At 39.4% G+C, this 18649-nt stretch overlaps 1 protein-coding gene and 1 non-coding gene across 5 annotated transcripts in view; both read left to right on the top strand.

The window, feature by feature from the left end:
• The window catches only part of wasf1 (WASP family member 1), a 76959-nt gene that overhangs the window by 15303 nt on the left and 43007 nt on the right, over nucleotides 1-18649 (top strand). The gene's annotated exons all lie outside the window — the stretch shown is intronic.
• LOC124401910 lies at nucleotides 15484-15586 on the top strand. The gene has a single exon (XR_006928632.1). It is a non-coding gene; the product is annotated as a U6 spliceosomal RNA (small nuclear RNA).

The raw sequence follows: 18649 nt of genomic DNA, 5'->3' as shown, positions 1-18649 counted from the left end.
GGGGAATTTTAACTCCGCACATAAAAAGTATTGCATTTGGTACCGAACTGAAAGCCCTGTACCTGTAAATTTACCGTACTGTTACACCCCTAGTACTTATACATAATTATATTACGATTTACACAGAAATCAACAATTTGCAGTTTCATATAAACCCCTACATCAACTATTATCAATACACTTCAAGACCTTTATTCAGCGTTACATTTGGCCTATAATTTTACACATCACACACACACACACACACACACACACATAGGACACGTTTATTTTAGTCTTCAGAGATCTTTAATCTTGAGATCCGAGCTCACAATAAAAACCCACACAAAAACCTCATTTAAATACCCTGTGTCCCCTGACTATTTTGCATGATGTTTTTACATCACAGTGCACAGCGAAGGTTAAACTGTCACCTCTGTCACACTCGAGCACCAAAGATGGCCACCCAGATGCCCGTGCTGAGCTGCAGAATTGTTCCATAAACATTCTTCGCAGATGATGCGCTACTACATGTGTGGATCATCATAGGTCAAAACTCATCATTGCTCCATTCGTGCTGCTGGAGAAGCTCTGAAGGTTGGAGATTCACAACAACCTCATTGTCTTGGGATTTGGAGAATTTTCCTTGTTACTGTAGACAACGGGCTCAGATCGTAAGAAGTATGGCGTGCTTTGAAGGACATGTTCCTGCCAAGCTCCACACATGTTAGCGATTAGAGGAATAATGAATGGACCTGGAGGGCTGGACGCGGAAAAGTCCGCTATGGAAGGAAAGCCTTTCTAGTTGAAATACGTCGATGGAAGAATAATTGGGGTGAAGCCGTCTGCAAGCAACGGGTGTCGGATCAATAGAAATGAAAGGGCAGGAGAAGGATAATAAGGCTGCCATCTTGAACAAATATTTGCGAGGGAATAAAGAACAGGAACCGAAGTTTCTACGCCAATGGTTTACGAGTCCAATCGATACAAGGTAATAGCTTAGACATTCCTACAGGTATTATAACCATCACGTACAGTGCACAATACAGAAGCCTCTTGGGCAGTCACAAATAAAAAGGCCAGTCAAGTAGAGAACATTCAATCAGGACCATGCAGCAGACGTAGATGAAAAGACCAAATGTCCAAAGCCCTTCACTGTGACCACTGCTGACTAATGACCCTTTTACAGGGCATGCCAGATGCTTGTTCGAGCTTTTTAGTTAGATTTTATGTGGATAATGGTAGTGCCCAGACCAAAAACATTTGGAGATTAGCACTAAAGAATATCTAACGGGCAGCAGGACACGAGGACTTACGGGAGGAGGTGGTGTTATTTGATGAGTCAGCAAATGTGTTAAGAAAAAACCATGACGTATAGATATTGTTTTTCAGAGTCTGGACTCCATCTTAAATATCAACCGCTGGCTCTTATAATGGAACTGTGTGATATATTTTATACACTTTGTTGGCCGCAAGCTTTAGATTCATAAAGGCTGTACTGTCATTGATTATTCACAGTTCGATGTAAAGCGTTCTTTATGCTGGAAAACAAACCTTTGGACTGTGCAATGCAATGTGTTTTTTAGAGCAAGATATGAAATAGTTAAAAAAGATATTCCAAATGTTTGTCTCAAAAAGCAAATAACAGCCATGTTTTTCTCACCACAGCAATCAATCAATCTATATATTTATTGGAAACACAAGATATAGTGAGTGTTTATGTGAATGTTAGATATTATTTGTCTAGTCTATTGTGGACCCCTGACCGTAAGTTCAGTATGTGCTTTTTTTAACATCCAATTCCACATTTAGTTCCCATTTCCTATTATAATAAACTCTACTCTTCTGGAAAGATGTTCCACTAGATTTGTGGAGATTTGTGCTTATTCAGCTACAAGAACATTCATAAAAGTCAGGTACTCATGTAAGGTGAGGAGGACTGGGGGCGCATTCTGCGTTCCGATTATCCCCAAGATGTTCAATAGCTTTAATACAGTTCTATGTTTCTTTGTATAACATGTACTTTTCTCTATGATTCCTATTTCTGCCATTTCAAACTGAAAAAAACACTAAATAAATAAGAACATTCTAAAATTAATTTAAAAAAAAGTCTCTTCTAATAAACTGCACATGGTGTCAGTGATTCGCCTCTAGAGGCCGCTTTCATACTGAATAACGCAACCCGGAAAAACTATTGGTGTTAACTTGTTTGCCGATAGTTCCAGCAATCAAATATCAGTGCCAATTAACTGGAAAACATCATGCGAAGGCCCATCTTATATAGAACATGTGTAACGTTTTTTTTTGCAAATGTGTGGAATTTTTGTCACAACAAACGAGCGCCAAACATCGCTACAGTAACAAACCTGAATTTAATCATGTAGTGCTAATGCAAGTTAATATGATGCTCAGTCTAGTACCCTTGCACTGTATAATGAAGGAAAGTAAATAATAAAATATCAACGTTCACCTGTCACATACGCGACTTGAGGCGGGTGGCACTTGGGGTGAAGTAAAAAGCGTTGCATAGATGTTAAAATGCATGTTTTTTGCCACGTCTGCATGCTTACATAGGGACTTACTGTATAATTATAAATATATGTATATTAAAACCATGTATTCTTTACATATATGGCATGTGTACAAGCACTGACTGTATGTGGTTATTGTGCTTCTCTGGGGCTAATAGTTATGTCACCATGCAAAACAATGAAAAAAAAGAGACTCTTTCACAGATTTGAAAAATAGGAAAAGAATGAATAATAGAAAAAACCCACAGTTATTCCCGCAAGGAAAAATAACGTATCCTCTTGTTATTTTTCCCATCAGCTGACTGGAGCCGATTTGCGTAGGGCTCTAACCTGAGGTACACTTTTAACAAGATTGTTTCTCATACATCTTCTAAAAGCACCTGTGGGAGGTCGGAGGAAAAAAAGTAGAATCTGGGTAGAATTATGATCAAATAAGCAACTGTTTTTGCACAACAGAGAGTATGATGAAAGCTGATCAGACTTATGCCTCCCCCAGAACACCTATTTGGCTCAGTCGTACGCTTGTACACCGAGACCCAGAATGATCTAAGTGCTAATGTAAAAAGGCTAATTAAGAAAATCTAATTGTCTGGACAGTTTTGTTTCGTTGCCAGTTTGCTCACTATGGTACCTTAATTTCCTCACTTTTGCACTGGCTGATGCCACAAAATCTGTGCCCTTATCATTTTTTTTCTAGTGTAATTGGAGAATAAGTGGCAATCCATGCTCATTATAGAGTGGGCTGGCCAAATCCTGTCAGTGTAAAAATGTCCTCCTCTGGGGGACGATGTGTTTTCTCTGTTAGCCATGTACTCATTAATCAGAATGAGAACTCCTCATGCTCATGATACTGAAGAAACCATCAAGTGTGGGATGGTGAGAATGCAGAGGTGACGGCTGTATCAGTAGATGCTAGTTAGTAAGACTGTTATATAAAGCGGGTGCCTCATTGCGTAGGCATTCTGACTGATGTCACTGGAGGTGAATTCCAGCAAACAGGAAACAAAGACAAAATTGTTTGCCGTGACACCTCCACTCAGTGCCTTGTCCAGTTTTAGACGCTGTGCCCAATGTAGCATCCTGGTCATGAATGCAGCTTGAAGGTTTGTGATGTGTGGGATGTGTTTTGTGAGTTCCTTTTCTGCTCATCACATAAACAGAGTGCTTATTTGAATAAATATTAGTTCTCAATAGAAAGTTATACGTTCTCCTCTGAGCTCTTTCATGAACCAGGCTTTTATGCTTTCATTGGATGTTTTTAGTTTTTCGCACCATTCTGTGCAACGCCTGTGTAAAAACATGGAATACACACAAATCTTTAGTATATAGTTAAAAAAAAATATATCATGTTTTTCTCATCTGCTAAATGATATATACACTGGTTATGAGTAGAATAATTGAAATCTAAATTGTAGTGCATACAAACCTTTTTTTATTAAATTAATAAAAAATTAAGAATGTAGAAAAAAAGAAATAATAGAAGCTCTACTGGTATTGTGGTGCACTACTAAAAAAGTATAGCTTAGTAAGTAAAAGTATCATGAGCAGGGCCGTTCCTAGCCTTTATGATTCCTATTGTAGCTCCGCCCTCCAACCACAAAGCTCCACCCTCTCAGCATACAACTCATTCGCAACTGTTTAACAATCATTGCCAAACACTCAAGTATGTAAACATATACTGTATATTAAACTTTAGGGCTAGGACGGCGTCGCAGGGGGTGCTCACTGGCGCCCCCAGCTGGTTGTGACCATTTAGTTTGCATATACTTAGAAATGGTTTTGATCCTGAGTATCAGCAAATGTATTTATTAGATTGTTCATAAGATTATTAATCTTTCTTAGTTAATCTTATTTCTAGATGATTCTACAAGTTTGTAAGTGTCACATGGACTTATTATTATAAATTTTCATTATTATAATTTTTATTATTAAACGTTTGATATCTTTTTGTGTGGCCTCCAGTAATCTCAGTCCTGATGAATGCTAAAGAGCCAATAAAACACATGGCCACAAAAGAGCCAACTTTTGCATAAAGCCGCGTTTTAAAGACAAAGCATTGTTTGTCTATGCAGAATGAACTCCCGCTTCCCCCCTTCTTGTTTTTCAGACAGCTCTGATTCACTGGCCTGTGTTCGCTTTTCTAAAACCAAGTGCTGTGTGTTTTTGTTTGCGCTTTTGAAAGACCCTCGCTCGATCACATAGTCCAGTGTTGCCGCCGTTCTCTTGGCCCAGCAGGCTGACTGGCGCACTGTGCCGTCGGCACCGCCGCTGGCATCGAGGCACCGTGGTTCGACTGGAAGAGCTTTGTGTGCCCAGAATCAGTCCATTCACACCACATCCAAAACGGCAGCAAGGCCTTTTAAAAGGGCGCAGTTGGGTGTAATGAGCGAATCACGCAGCTGGTTCTCTGTGGGCCGTCTCGACCATGCTGGGGTGATAAACTGGCACCCGTTGAACTTTATGCATGGCTGGAGAATATCTGGTGCACTTTTACACTATGTATTATAGCTTGCATGTATATATAGTATGCATGGTTCATACTTTAAATTCTAGTACCACCTTTATAGCGACTTTTAGACTTACCCAATAAAACGAATAGCATCACAGAGACTGGTTTGTTTTTTGTTTTTTAAATGATGCATCACAAATATAATAAGATTTTGTAGGCGATGGGGGAAAAAAAAACTTGTTTTGAGCTAATTTTTTACTATTTATGAGTCAAAGACTTGTTTTTCAGTTTGTGCTCAAAGGCTTGAGAGAAGTATTAATGTAATTAAAATATTACAGGGTTTCATTTTCGGTCTTGACTCTCCGATATGTCTCAGTTATGACTCTCTTGGGTGCATCTCTATCTCTTTTTGTAACCCTCTCTCACACACACACACACACACACACGCAATTACATTAATTAATGATTCATTATATCAATTACATTGATCACATCGTGTCCCTTTTACTGAATCCCGTGCGTGTGTGTGTGTTTGTGTGTGTGTGTGTGTGTGTGTGTGTTTGTTTAGAGGATTCTTTTATTGGTTCATATGTCTAAGAAAGTAAGACAGAAGCATTCCTTTCTTATGTTGTGTGTGTGTGTGTGTGTGTGTGTGTGTGTGTGTGTGTGTGTGTGTGTGTGTGTTCATTTGTTCATGTGTGTATCATTGACCAACCTTTTGTTGCCATTGTAGGTGTTCTTATGGATGTGTCTAATTGATATTATCTGCATGTTTTGTGTGTGTGTGTGTGTGTGTGTGTGTGTGTGTGTGTGTGTGTGTGTGTGTGTGTGTGTGTGTGTGTGTGTGTGTTAGCTTGTGTAACACAGCAATAGGAGTGTTTAATAATGAACTTTTCAGCTGAATAACTACATTGTACTTGTCACAGGACATTGTATGTTTTTCACAAGAATGATGTCTTTACAGCACTGAAGCTCCATTCGGGCTGCTTGTGTTTGTTACATCTGATACTTTCCCAGTGTCATGGAAACATAAAACATCTCATAAAACATCGAGCTGTTGATTGTTCAACAACGGCCAAGAGGAAATATAGATGGATATATTTACTTTTTATTTTATGCCGTAAATGCCCTGTTGTCTTTAAAAAGCTGGACATCTGAGTATCTGGAAGGGACACTGTGGCAGCAAACTGCTGGATGAGGTCAAAGGAAAGCTCATTAGTGACTCTCAGAGTTATTAGATAAAGTGCAGATTTCTCATGAAAGGAATTAAAAGGAAGCAATACACAAACATGGACTCATAGTTTGAGATTCTGTGTTGGGTGAATGGATGATTGAATGGACGGATAAATAGATAGACAAGAAGAAAATTGATTGGTTAATCCATGGACAGATGGTGGATGGATGGATGGATGGATGGATGGATGGATGGATGGATGAATGATTGGATCTATGAACAGATAAATGGATTGATGATCAATGGATTGTTCAATAGATATAAAATGGACCCACATATCAATGGTCAGTTGAATAGATGAGTAGATAAATACAGAAATGAACAGATGCATGGGTGGTAGAACATATAAAAGGATGGATGGATACCTGTAAAAATCAAACTAATAAATAGATAAATATATAGATATATCTGGTTTCTGAGGCTGGTATTTTTAATAAACTTATCCTCTGCAGCAGAGGTAGCTCTTGGTCCCTTTTTTTTTAACTGAGTGTTTCTTGCCAAAATATGGATTTGTACAGTAGTTGTAGTATAGGTATAATAATATGGCTGTTAACTTTGTACTTTGTTTCTTATTCTCTGCATAAGACAACTTATTTTCTAAAACCAATTAAAAAGGCAAGAATTGTCATAAATTAACTCCTGACACAGCTGTGAATTAAAACTATTCCAGGTGAGATCTGATGAGAGAATGCAATAAATTGTGAAGCTGTCATCAATGCTAAATGTAGCTACTTTCAACAATCTAAAATATAAAACATTCTGGGTTTATTTTATAACGATGCTGACGTGCAGCCACTTGCAGAGCTGTTTATTGCGTGATTTATTTTTAACCTGGCAACAAAACATCTCCAGAGTGTTATAACAGTTTCCTTTTCTTTTCCAAAATGTGATTTCTGATGTTCTGCTGCATGTTGTACGCAGGTGTGTAGAGAGGGGTGTGAGATATCAACACCCCTTATCAACACGCCGTCCAAATTGGTGCTTCATCTTACATTTTCGCATGAACACCGAGAACACGATCTTCGGCTACCAAGGACTCATGCGGAGATTTACGTTTTTCTTTTTTTAAAGGTTTCGTTTTTCGTGGAATTTTCATGGCGCTATGATCGTGAAGATTGAATGTTACAGCCAGCAGCATAAATGTTCATTATTTGCTTTTAAACAAGTCCTTGGTGTCCAGCGAATTTTTAAAACATTTGGCAACCTGCTCATTAACTGTCCTGATCCGCCTGAAATACTCAGAGTGAGCGTAAGGGAGGGATTTCTGCCCCAGTGAGCCTTCTGTTGACATAAAGGACGACAAATGAAAAAAATCTTGAAAGGTGGCCAGAATCAATGTTTACACCTAATGGCCCACCATTTTGGTGCAATAGGATCCGGCTCTTTAGGAAAGTGTGGCTGTTAGGATTTATGCCCTATTAAGCTACAAGAGCATTTAACATCTTGGTGATAAATGCCTGGTGCAAACACACACACACCCCAATTAATTAATTTTAATACATTTTTAATTATATAGAGCTTTTAACAATGGACACTGTTTTTTAGAAGCTTTACAGCGATAAAACGGTTATCCCAAATGATCGCGATAGTGGCGACTATGGCAAGGAACAACTCCCTGATTTGGCATGAGGAAGAAACCTTTTAGAGGAACCAGACTGAGTGAATGCGTGAGAGTGAGTGGACGTCAGCATCCAGATATCCCAGTTCACCAAGCCACTCTTTATCCATGATTCATCCAGACCTGCTCCTTTACCTAAGAAAAACCTCAACTGTAGTAAGCAAAAGCTTTGCTCCCCCTGCTGTTGTCTTCATTTATTGAGGTACTAACAAATAGCCTGCACCTTTTGATCGAAGTAGGCATGGGGGATCATGATAGAACAAAATTTCGCTCGGATACTGTAGCACCGAATGGCATACCATTAAAACTTCAGTAGTAGTATTTTGTAGTCAGTGCAAGATTTAATTGGGAGCCAGTATAGCCTGACTAAACCTGTTTCAAAGGTGCTCAGTGGGGTTCAGTTTGGGATGTTACTCAGGACCCTTGACTTCTTCCTCTCTAAACCTGGCGAAACATATTCACATACAGCTCATTTTGAATTTGGGGCATTGTCATGCTGGATCAGGCTATAGAATAGACCTCTTTCTTTCAGTAAAGGGAATTCTCTATGCCACAGCGTACAAATAAACAGAGCAGGCATTATGACATTCTAACATTATGACCGGTGAAGTAAATAACACTGATTATCTCTTATCTTCATGGTACCTGTTAGTAGGTGGGATATATTAGGCAGCAAGTGAACATTTTGTCCTCAAATGTGACGTGTCAGAAGCAGGAAAAAATGGGCGAGCGTAAGGATTTGAGCGAGTTTGACAAATTGTGACGTCTAGACGACTGGGTTGGAGAATCTCCAAAACTGCAGCTCTTGTGGGATGTTCCTGGTCTGCAATGTTCAGTATTTATCAAAAGTGCTCCAAGGAAGGAACAGGGGTGAACCGACGACAGGGTCATTGGCGGCCGAAGTCTTGCCGTGTGGTCCGATCCCACAGATGAGCTCCTGTAGATCAAACTACTGAAGTAGTTCATGCAATTAATGCTTAAAGGGTCAGGACTGCTTTAGTATCAAAAGGGGGAACCAACACAATATTAGGCAGGTGGTCATAATGTTTTGCCTGATCGGTGAACCACGTATAGGTGTGGGAGGAGGATGGATTAGGCACTTCCTACTGGGCTCCTTTCACGATCAGCCACTTTCACAGTTACACATGTGGGTGCTATGGTTGCAGCATGAAGGTGTGTCACACCACCATGGAGCACATTATGCTTGTATGAGCCAACAATGGCCTGGGTGAGAAATCTGCTTGTCCTAGGTGTAAGGGCTACCGAATATTTCACCTGTGTGGTGATTGATTTGTTGTTGTTATTGTAATACTCTCTGGAGCAAACATATTAACCAATTGCTAACACGTTCTCTGTGTTTTCATACGAAGTTGCCTATAGATAACAAGCCCAGTGTTTATTGTTCTGAGAGACTGACTAAAATATTATTAAGACCTCAGAGCTAATGTTAAGCTTTTAAGCAATTAACCCCTTAACCCTTGTGTACTTCTCAAGAGACTTTGGATAAAGGCATCTGGCTAATGAATAGCTGGATGGGATCTCAGGAAATGGGAAGCACAGAATAAATCAGTATTTTTTCCTCTGATTATCACATTTTAATGTGATGTAGTATTAATTAAGAGGATGTTATTCCTGCACGTTTCCTGATCTGTTTCTTTATACTGTAGATTCTTATTAGTGTGCAACATGTTAGCAAGAGAAATGGACAGAAGAAAACAACAAACAAAAAAAACAAAGGCAATCCATAATTAAAGATGTGGGGGAAAAAACAGATCAATAACCAGGACCTGCTAGACACAGAATTAGTAACTCTGGCTTTCAGGAATCACAGCCGAGGCCTGAAGACATGATAAGACTTCGTAAAGGAACAAAGAAGCAACATTTACTGATCAAGAAGCTAACACAGAACAGGCTGACACAAACAAGAAACACACCAATGAAACAAGACAGAAACAGAAAAAGAGTCCAAACAAAATGACATAATAGTGCACAGAGGAAGTCAAGTCGTTTATTTCTATTCGCTTTTCACAACAGACATTGTCTCAAAGCAGATTTACAGAATTTAACAGTGAAGGTGAGCGATGTGTATTTATCCCTGATGAGCAGCCGTGGTGACTGTGGTGAAGGAAAAACTCTCTTAGATGTTATGAGGAAGAAACCTTGAGAGGAACCAGACTCAAAAGAGGAACCCATCCTCATTTGGGTGACATCAAGAGTGTGATTATAAATCTTTCAACAATACAGAACACTGGAGAGTGAGAACTAACATGAGCACTGGAATGTTAGTTTATGAGTAATGTTCTTCTACAGTCTTATACCGTCAGCTGATGTTATGGAACCAGAAGCTACTGAGCAACTCATAAAATGGCTCAACATTTGTGATCATCAGAGATCCAACACCAGCTTCTCCATGCCACTCAAAGAGATCCAGTGTCGAAACTCCACACGAAGTGAGATCCGAATGGCGTTGATACGTCTCCAGATGGTTCAGGATGTTTGCGGGGTCGGCATCTACTTCTTTAAAGGTCCATAATCTTCATGAGGTGAAACATGACTGGAGCTGGTGCAACCAGGAATTTTGATACGTGAGCAAAAAAGACTACAGTGCAGGAATCAGACTAAGGCTGCATCTAGGTTCATTAAGTGTCCATCAGTGGACAGTTTATAACACTGTATGGACATTTGGTGTCTCCTGGATGAGGATGAGTTCCCTTTTGAATCAAGGTTTCTTTCTCATACCATCTAAGAAAGTTTTTCTTCACTTCTTTATAGGGATTCACAGTGGTGGACAGTAACAAAGTAAATGTAATTTATTACTTTACTCAAGTATTTCCGTTTAAGGAGACTTTTACTTCCACTTCTCTACATTTTATAGTCTGTTTACTCAACTACATTTTGTGGAATTAATCGTTACTTTTTTCTTTGTGAGTGAATAATAACTTCAAGGACGCAGCAATCCACCAATCACGGCTAAGCGTTGAAATTGTTTTGATTGCCGCTTGACAGTGGATGATTTGGGCAATTTTTTAATGTATTTTTTTTTTACACGAGCGCATCGATTAATATATCATGTCACATATCATTGGGTGATGAAAATGAAGCTCTCAGAAATGTCTCCTAATTTGTGGACTGCTCTGACAATATTTCTTACTCATCCAGTGATGGAAGCTGAAGCAGAGAGCAGCTTTTCAGAGCTGAAACTAATCAATAGGGGAGACTTTATCAATGGGCGCCATTCAAACGAGAACCACCGTTGTCGTTCAGCGTCAGTTCAACAGCAATCAGGAGGTTTTGAGAGGAATAAATGAAAAGGTTTGGGGCTCATATAATTAATTAAATTAAATATCGAACAGACTCATTATTGTTGAGTAACATTCGAGTCTTTTCACATCAAATGAGTTACAAAAAGTTACAAAAAGACGCTTCGGTGCAATGTCCGTTGTTTACATTGCTATTCAATTCAAATGGAATCAAATGAATACTATTAGATCTTCATTTCTTTTATTTTACATTTACTGTAGAGCATTTGGCAGTCGCACTTCTTCAGAGCGACAAACAATTATCTTAATTATACAACTGAGTGGGTTGAGGGTTAAGGGTCTTGCTTGAGGGCCCAGCATTGGCAGCGTAGTGGTGTTGGAATTTGAACTGACAACAATCCGATCCGATGTCCAACATCTTAACCACTGAACTACTTCTATTTTAAAATTCTCTCTGTCTCCATTGCATTTTTCCAGAAATTGCTCATCTACACGCATAAATTGCTATACTACTTATGCGTTGTTGCTGTGGGTAACCCAAAAAGATAAAGTTATTCATTCAATGGGTCACATGACAAAATATATGCTACAAACCCGAAAACTCTATCCATAGCAGAACGTGTTTAAATGAACAGGCCGCCGTTTAAAATGACAAAAGCCCCCCATTACGCCTAAGCTGGCAATTAAAGAGAGTGTTGTACACTTGTTGTAATGCGTGCTCTGGATTTTATTGCCTCTATCCCGGGACCTGCATACGAGGTTTGACTATTTCATTTCAATGAGTATTGATTAGAGGACTGGAGGCAGAATACGAATTCAACAAGAGAATACAAAAAGTCATGCTTAGCGAAACCCCCGGGTTCACAGTCAGGAATGTTCCTCACACAACGTGTACTTATACACCTGCTGTTATTGCAGAGTGTAAAAGCAGCCTTTAGCATTTGTTTTCTTTTGTTGGGGGAAGAAACTAAAGGTATTAAACATTGTAGCAACATTGCTGGGAGAAAATGGACGACGCATTCAACAGCTAGTAATGCTGACGTGGTGTTATTTCTGGATGTGTTCTCTCCCCTGAAGGCTCCCCTGAAGACTGCGTAGATAAAATCTCTACTCTGCAGCTGGGATTCAGGTTTGAATGTCATCTGTGTGTGAGGAAAAAAATATTGCACTCTTACGCAAGAAACGAGGGTCTTGCTATTCACCATCATACATTTATTTCTATAGAATAAGCACTAAATTATATGAAATAGCTAAAAAAAAAAATGTGTGCTTTACACACATAGCTAAATAAATTTGTTATTTAGATAGCAGTTATGTAGATAGCTAGACAAACCAATTTCATAAATTGTATCTACCTATCTACATACATTATATGCACAAAGGTTTGTGGACACCTGACCCTAACATTCGTATGTCTTGTTTTGAACATCCCAGTCCACATTTGATTTTATATTTTGCTTCCCACTCTTATGGGAAGATGCTCCACAAGATTTTGGGATATTCCGCCACAATAAGGTTAGTAAAGTCAGGTACTGATGTAGGTGTAGGTAAGGTGAGGAAGAATGGGTGTGTGGAGATTCAAGATCTTCCACTCCAACTCAAGTTAACCATATCTTGGATCTGTGAAAGCAAAGATCTGGGAAGTATAACAGCTTTTCTCCGTATAATGCAGCTGTGATGATGATCGTTATTGCGCCATTTGCTAAAAATGTACTTGTAAAAGCTGTGACTGAAAATGTTGCACATCTGAAACACAAAAGGTTTTAATGTTGTTCAGTTGAATCCACCAGTCCTCAAATGTTTTTGCACCTCAGACCAGTTTCATAAGACAATTTTTCCGTGGACCGCAGAAATGTGTGCTAGCTTCTCTTTTGTTTGAGGTTATGTTGTGATTCAAATCGGTGCTCCTGAACAAAATCTAGGGTCATGAGCTGCTTTAGCCCTGTCAGCTTATGTGGAGCGTCAGCCATACACGTTTTTTCCATGTAACACATTTTGGCCAATCGGAATGTACTGATGTAACAAATTATGATTTAAGTAAATTGAGACCAATAATTTGTGACAAATATTTGATATGTAGATTGATTTCTTCTCGCTGCTACGTGAATTTGACTCATCACAACGCTACAGAGACCGAGGCGTGTCCTCAGAGAGTCGCGTAGAATACAGATTTACATGGCAGAGGTAGAGCTGTAACTTCCTGGAGATGTAACAGGAAAAGAACGACTGGTTTTATTTTGTATTTTTTTCTTTGCAGTACACCCTATTTGTGAAAGGACCTGATTTGCTGTCTGTCTGAACCAAAGAAATCAAAGCGAACCATTTATCCCATATTGAATTGCATAGGATTATATATTTTTCAGTGCATCATACTGCATTAAATTTGCATTGTGTATTTGAATTCGAATCGAAATCCGATCGCATGTCAACAGGGGTGAATCGTATCACCTCTCATGACATCACGTTAGTTCTTGCTTCCTTTTTCTTGCCTTTTTTGTACCGTGGGTCAGGTTCAAGCAGCACCAGAAAAGCTATTTTTGGATGAGTTGATGTACTGATATACTGTACTTCTCTATCCCTGTTGTTTTGATGACCGCCAGACCTCTGGAGATTCTCAGCGGATAATTAAAAACAGCTGTAAGTGCAGAAACCGGGAAACGCCTCCTATCTGTGAGCGCTGGCATTGGCGCTCATGGTGCAGTGTGACATTTGATTGGTAGTAGCTGGAGGATGATTGTAGGTCACTGGTTTCTATTAAGCAAAAGCTTTGTTGTGTTTGCTACGCATTTGAATGTTTACACCAAGATAAGCATCATTTGAGCTCGCCTCGTAATATCCTACGGCTTGAGCCGAAACAACTCCCTATAGAGCACACTCCCTGCTTTTTAAGCGTTCAGTTCACTGTAGTGTTATGTATAGCTGTGTGTTTTTCTGTGTTAAAGGTGTAGTTTAAACACCCAGTGCTTTTTTTTTTCTTAGTTATTGTTTAGCCTTTTTCCCAATTAAACTGACGTAGATAATCTGAGAAAATTATATTAGTGTGCGGTAAACCTCATTTATTCTTGATTAGCCTGAGGGGGTTTTTCCACTCAAAATTTGCCTTATTGTCCCGAAAGCTACTACTAGTAGGGCTAGAAGTAGCTTTCGATTATTTTAGTAATCGAGTATTCTAGCCATCAATCCCACCGATTAATCGAGTAATCGGATAAGAAGTGATTTATCTTTATTAATGAGCAATACTAAATACACAAGAGAAATAAGATGGGTTTTTAAAATGAACAAGTAACGTCTCCTTTTTCGAAAAATGTACATTTTATTGATGAAATTGTACACGAGTGTCTGCGAAAACTAAACCCATTAAGTGCATTTAATTGCTGTATTACGTCAAATGCAGATAAAAATATGTAAATAAAAAACTAAAAATATACAAATTCATTTTAGATTGCTCAAAAAAAAATAATAAAAAAGGTAAACGCACTTTATGGTGTTTTTTTATGTTTTAGTTTGAAATGATCCCAAACTATGGAAACGTTGTCGTTTTTTTATTTATTAAATTTTTTTTGCCTGCGTACTATGGAAGGTCATTTCCGCCACTTAAAAAAGTTTCGAGTTTTTTTGTTCAAATTTTTTTTTCTCAATTCCCAGTTTCCTTTTTTTTTTTTTTCACAAATGCGACTTTACTTCTAGTAATTCTGGCTCCCCAGTTCTTGACAATTCCGACTTTTTTTCTCGCAAAACTCAGTTTATTTCTCGCAATTCTGACATTATTTCTCGTAAACATCCAACATTTCTAACCATGTTGTGGGCCTGAAGTTTGAAGCTGTTGGTGTACGAACAAAGCTCCTCTGCTTCATCTGTCTTGTTCCATCTTCTCCAGAGCTGATAGACAGTTTTCTCCAGGGATCGTAGACTTAATACCATGTGAGTTTATTAATTGTAGCCCATTTCATTTTCAATGTGTAAAACTTTCTGGCACTACAGAGGGGAATAAAAAAAATAAATAAGGTCAGAATTACAAGAAAAAAAAATTGTAATTGCCAGAAATAAAGTTGGAATTGCCAGAAAATGTCCAAAGTGGAAATTTCCAGACATAAATTTGGAATTGTGAGGAAAAATGAATTAGACAAACCTATTATTTGCCGGAATCAGGCCTCCATATGAATCTTCTCTTCGCCCCTCGCTGTTTTCTTCCAGTTCCTTCATTTTTTCATTCTGCAGGGTCTTCTGTGTTCACCTGTCCAGAGCGTTCCAGAATTTAGCGGATGGTGCGTCAATAAAAATGGTCCGTGGGGAAACGCAGTGCTCGGTGTGTAGTTAAATGGACTAATAATTTGCCTCGATGATTATTTTGTATTTGAATGACTCGAGTTACTTGAGGAATTGTTTCAGCCGAGTCCCCAGTGCATTGAACTTTGCTACGGCGGCACATTCGCTAAAATTGGAACGATACAGAGAAGATTAGCATGGCTCCTGCGCAAGGATGACACGCAAAACCGTGAACTTTGACACAGGCCATGCAGGCACGTGGACATTCTATTGTGGTCAGCAATGCAGCAACACCTCCTTCATCTCTTTAACCACCCTCCTTTGTATTCAATCCGCCAATGGGTTATGAGATAGAGCTGTTATTGCAGAATGTAGAGATGCACTTATTTCTAGTCAATACAATAATAGCCTTTGATCAAGACAGGCCAGAAATACAGAGTGACCCTTTAGACATGCAGGGCTGCCAACCTTTGCACGAGTGTGTGTGTGAGGGTGTCGACATGAAACAGGAAGATGTGGGGGAGGGTCAGTGACCAGCGTCACAGCCCTGGGTTGCCTTGGAGATAGCAGAATATGAATGACATCCCGAGGAGATCAAACATTGTTTTCCCCAATGCTCTCAGAGTCTCTCTCCTCACTCTAATGCTGCTTCATGCCACCACTGTACAATTTATGAAGGAATCTAATCAAGGCAAGTATATAAAAAAAATCCAGGTTGCCCAGTGTCCCATCTGCACTCCAACAAATACACCAGCACAAAGGAACAAAACGACAGACAGATACGCCATTAATATGAAAAATGATTCTACCCGCCTTTCTTGGCGCATCAAAGAAAATAAATCTGTCACTCGTTTTGTGAGAATCTATCCCTCCATTCCTCTGTCCCCCTCTACCCCAGCACAGAAAACTCAACACTTCCTTAAGCGATGCAGGATTTAGAAATGAAGACATGACAGGATTTTTTTTGAAAAGCAGTGTAGTGTGCAGAACCCAAGCAAAATATATGCTGCGTACACCATACACCATATAATAATAATTACACAATCTTCACCAAAATCATCAGCGGCTTTTTCTCCTCGTGAGAAATATCAGATGATGATTTAATTAGATCTCCCTCGCTGTGCTCAAAAACGTGGGATGGATTTCGTGATTGAAAAAATGTACACAGTCACTGTTTTCTATTGTCTATTCCATCTTTTTCCTTCTTGTGATATTCTGATCTGCATAATTTGCTATATAATATTACCACTGTATTACCCAGAATGCAACTCCTTATGCTGGTCTGATTTTGTTGAAATGTCACAAGTCTATGTTGATGCAGGTTTCCGCGATTTGTGTTCTCCACGCGAGCGAGAATGCGAGCCGATGTGCTCAATTGTGAATTTTGATACAGAGCCCCTGGAGCACAGAGGGTTAAGGGCCTTACTCAAGGGCCCAAGAGTGGCACTGAAGCTTGAGTTCTTGACCTTCCAATCAGTAAACCAGAGCTTTAAGCACTGGGATACCACTTCCCTGGGTGATTTGTTTGGTAAAGTACAGAAATCCCCCACTTTACCGCATATATATATATATATATATATATATATATATATATATATATATATATATATATATATATAAATCAATTAACAGCCATCATATGTGTGTGTGTGTGTGTGTGCGTGTGTGTGTGTGTGTGTGTGTACATATACGCACGGCGATTCACCAGATCATTACCATTTTTCTTTTATTTCCCAACAACAAAGCATTCTACCGTTTAGTTCCTTGGATCAAATTATATTTTGTAAAAAGGAAAATATCTACGAGAGCAGTTATTGCTTTTGCTTTTATCAGCATCGCTTTTCCCGCCTTCTTTCTCGGAAGTTAATGAGACTGAAATAATAAAACCCACACGCGCAGCTTGTCGTCTTACCAGGAGACCGGAAATCAGCACGGTGTGATTCATCCGATTCAGAAATTCCAGACGAATGCCTAAATAATTAAAGTTTCTATTTTGAAAAGTAGATTTATTGTTAGAACATCAACTTTTTCTTTCTTTTGAATTCCAGGCCATGGAAAATTGTTACTTGCTGTATATCTCCTTCTCCACCTTGCTTTATATTTACTGCATGATCAGTAAATGATGATCGCTAGACGTTTTTTTTAGGTGTATGAGTGTGTGGGAATGTTGTGTGTATGTGGTGTATGAGTGTGTGTGGATGTGGTGTTTTGAGTGTGTGTAAATGTTGTGTGTATGTGGGGAATGAGTGTGTGTGAATGTTGTGTGCATGGGATTGTTGTGTGTGTGTGTGTGTGTATGTGTGGAGAGTGTTGAAAGTGGATATGGTATGTTTGTGTGTGTGTTTTGTGTGTTTGTGCTGGTGAATATTGAAAGTGGGTATGGTGTGTGTGTGTGTGTGTGTGTGTGTGTGTGTGTGTGTGTGTGTGTGTGTGTGTGTGTGTGTGTGTTTTGTGGCCTTTCTTAAGTTTCTCATTGATCATTGGCACTAAACTGCGGATTGCTGGGATTCCTCAAAACGTGTATTTTAAAGGAAGTGGGATTAATAGACTGAGATTAATCTGCCGCTTCTTTAAGAGTGTGTGTGTGTGTGTGTGTGTGTGTGTGTGTGTGTGTGTGTGTGTGTGTGTGTGTGTGTGTGTGTGTGTTTTCTTTGTCTCTGCTGTTCTGAACTGGCCCGCATTGGTTTTTACATAATTAGATTCTACTGCACTGCTTCCAAGCATCTCTCTCTCTCTCTCTCTCTCTCTCTCTCTCTCTCTCTCTCTCCTTTTCTCAGTGTCTATCCACAAACTCCTGTTCAGCTTCTCTTACGTCTGTCTGGTTTTTTTTTCTGTTTTTTTCTATAATAGTTTAGCTTTAATATCTCTGCTGTTTTAAAGTGCTCAGTGAGTCACTTTCAATAAAAAATGAAATGCTTGGCAGGGCATGATGTGGGAGGGAGCAACATAAAAGCATCCGTGTGTTCTTTTGTGAATATATCCACGGAGCAGGAACGAGGGAGAGGAGAGGAGGAGGAGGGAGATAAGCGAGAGGAAGAGGCGGAACGGGGGAAGGAGAACGAGAGGAGGAACATGTCCTGCTCTGGGATAGATTAGTCACCCTGACTGCAGCCACACATCTTTGAGGCAGCGTGGTTATCGCATGCTTAAGTAGGCCAGCGAGCGAATCCAATTTTTCCACACAAGGGCTGAAGGTCATGTGCCAAGTCAGCAGGAATGGAGAGATCAGGCTTACGGGGGTAGAAGGAGGAGGCTGAGTGTGCACTTTCTGGCCATTTTAATAGGAACATCTACAAGCCTAGAACACATTTC

This window comes from Silurus meridionalis, chromosome 18, assembly GCF_014805685.1.
Source record: "Silurus meridionalis isolate SWU-2019-XX chromosome 18, ASM1480568v1, whole genome shotgun sequence".
In the NCBI taxonomy this organism is placed as follows: Eukaryota; Metazoa; Chordata; class Actinopteri; order Siluriformes; family Siluridae; genus Silurus; species Silurus meridionalis.
This window is presented reverse-complemented; position numbering and strand designations above follow the sequence as displayed.